Here is a 2,467-nt window from a genome sequence, read left to right as displayed (position 1 = left end):
CCCTGGCCGCCTCCCCGCGTGCGCCGCGCAGGGCGAGGCCCGGCCCGGCGGTCGGCGAGGCGGCCCCAGCCGGAGATGGCGGTGGTTAGAATAAGGCACACTGGGTAAAAACACATTTATATACTAACCTCGCCGAGAAATTTTCCAACAATTCCTCCGTCCGACCACCATGCACCAGGACAGGAAACGGCCGCCTCAGCGCCCGCCCGCTCCAGCGCCGCCCCGAGCCGCGCGGGCGGGCCCCGCACCCGGCACACCCCGCCCTCCCATTGGCCGCGCCGCGCCACACGTCACCTCCTCCGCTCGCCATTGGCCGCCTCCAGGCCCCGCGCCAGTGCCCATTGGCTAGGCGCCCAGGGCCCCGCCTCGCGGCTTCATGGCGCCTCAGCTATGCTGGGTCCGGGGCCGCCACGGCCGCCATTTTGTACCGCGGGGGTGAGGCACTCCTGCGTCAGCGAGAGACCGGGGCGCCATTTCCTCCTCCGGGGAGGGAGCCGCCGGCGGTCATGGCTGCGGCGCTGGGGACCGCCGCGGGCCGCCGGCTGCGCCGTCGCGAGTCGCCGGGCTGTGGCGGCGGGAAAGGGAGGGGGGCGGCGCGGGGCTGGCTCCCGCCCGGCGGCGCGGCTGTCCCGGCCCCCCGTGGTCGCGGCGCCTGGGGAGTCGCTGCTCCCCCGCGGTGCTATTGCACTGCGGAGGCCGAGCCCCACCGGCAGCCGTGTGCGCGGAGYTCCGCGGCGCCCTGCGGGCGGCCGGGGCAGCCACCCCGCGAGGCGGCCGCGGGGCTGGGGCAGCTCCTGCTGCCATCCTCACTTCAGGCTGCTACGTGCTGCTACGGGCTGCATTCTTGAAGCAGCGCTTGAAGATACCTTTATCCTCACCTGATTTTATGTCCACCTAATAGGTATTGGGATTTTTCAGTAATAGCTGTCCCCCCCCCCAAAAAAAAAGCACGAGTAAGCAAAATGAGTAAGCTGTCAACAGTGACATAGTAAGAGGCTCTGGAGAAGCTGTTTGAATGTGGCAGGTTTAAGAGTATTTAGAATCTCTTGCCTGAAACTTCAGAATACCCCTTTTAAATTCTTGCAACCCCTTTTAAATTCTTGCAAGCATAGAAACAGCCAGAAACAGATCAATCCTGAGCAGGCCTTATACACAGAACAGTTTTTTTCCTTCTGAAGTGTCATTTTTCTCGATGAACAACTTTAATCCAAAATAAAAATTAAAGCCATCCATTTAATCCGAGCTCTAGCAGCAGTACAATACTCAAAACCAACTCTCTGCAGCTCACCTTGTACATTGAGAGGGATTATGCGTTGCATCCATCAGATCTTAAAATTCGGTGTTGCCCATTCTGAATTGCTATTTCCATTTCTTTCGTCAACACTTGAGAACATGTTACAAAAAGCAAAACTATGCAAACCCATGACTTACAAATTAAGTTAAAATACCACCCATTGATTGCAAAGTACTTTATAACCAGTCTGTGCAATAGCRGACAAATTAACCTTTCTGAAGTGCATGGTTGAATGTACATGGAAAGTACCACTAAACACAGGCATGAGAAAAACTATGTTCAAGGAACTCAAATCTTGTTTTTACAGTTCATAGTAGCACAATACATAGTGTCCAAACTCTTCTCACTTTCTTTAATATATATATAAAATGCTTTTATATATATATCTATATAAAATACTTTCAGGTTATTACTTACATTGTGGATTGAGCATAAATGCAAGACTGTAGTGCTCTTTGTGACTACATTTTTAAAAATAAGTCAAATGCTTACTGTTGCATAGATCCAGCATAGACCCAACATACCTGAACTTAACAAAACCTGTTAAATCAAAGTCTGTACGTAGACAAACAGCTCTACAACTAATATTAAGCTAGACGTAGTGTCAGTCCTTCCTTAGGGGATTCTTACTCTTYTGCTATGCACCTGGCAAATTCAACTTGTTCTGCAGATTCCCCCTGAAGTGACTGCAGTTGTCCACGAGCATCAGTCCAGTTGCTGAGACTCCAGAGGAAGAAGGGAATCATTTATCAGGGTGGTRAACACAAAGGGTCATCTAGGCATCCAAGTATAAACCATTTACCATTTCTGAGCAGTGTCTCAGGAGAGTTAACAGGGGACAGATTCAGGCACAGGAAACAAAAATGATTAACAGCAGAGAAAACTCGTATGAGGAAGGAATGAAAGGGAACTTGAACAAAGCATGCAAAAATAAAGATACTGAGAAGATTAATGATGTTTCTACTCTCACTGCAAGACCTGATAATCAGTCACAGAAGGAGCAAATAAATATTAAATTGTATTATTCTAAAAAAAAAAAAAGTGAAACTTATTACCAGGTATCAAGAGATCAATTACCGGGAAGTTAAACACACCTACGTTTTTATCGTCAGGTATTCTGTAATTAATCCACTTCAGGATTCTTGAATCTTGCAGGAGTAATTCTAGGTTATT

General features: G+C 49.9%; 1 protein-coding gene across 2 annotated transcripts in view; it reads right to left on the bottom strand.

Annotated features, from left to right (window-relative positions):
• The window catches only part of ZNF143 (zinc finger protein 143), a 38,488-nt gene extending 38,250 nt beyond the window's left edge, over positions 1 to 238 (bottom strand). For both annotated transcript variants that reach the window (XM_085317199.1, XM_085317198.1), the window contains exon 1: positions 129 to 238. The gene's annotated coding sequence lies outside the window, so the exon portion shown is untranslated. The remainder of the gene's footprint in view (positions 1 to 128) is intronic.
• Positions 239 to 2,467: the final 2,229 nt, after the last annotated feature.

Source organism: Rhea americana, unplaced genomic scaffold (genome assembly GCF_003343005.1).
Source record: "Rhea americana isolate MKP2758 unplaced genomic scaffold, rheAme1 scaffold_49, whole genome shotgun sequence".
Taxonomy (NCBI): Eukaryota; Metazoa; Chordata; class Aves; order Rheiformes; family Rheidae; genus Rhea; species Rhea americana.
This window is presented reverse-complemented; position numbering and strand designations above follow the sequence as displayed.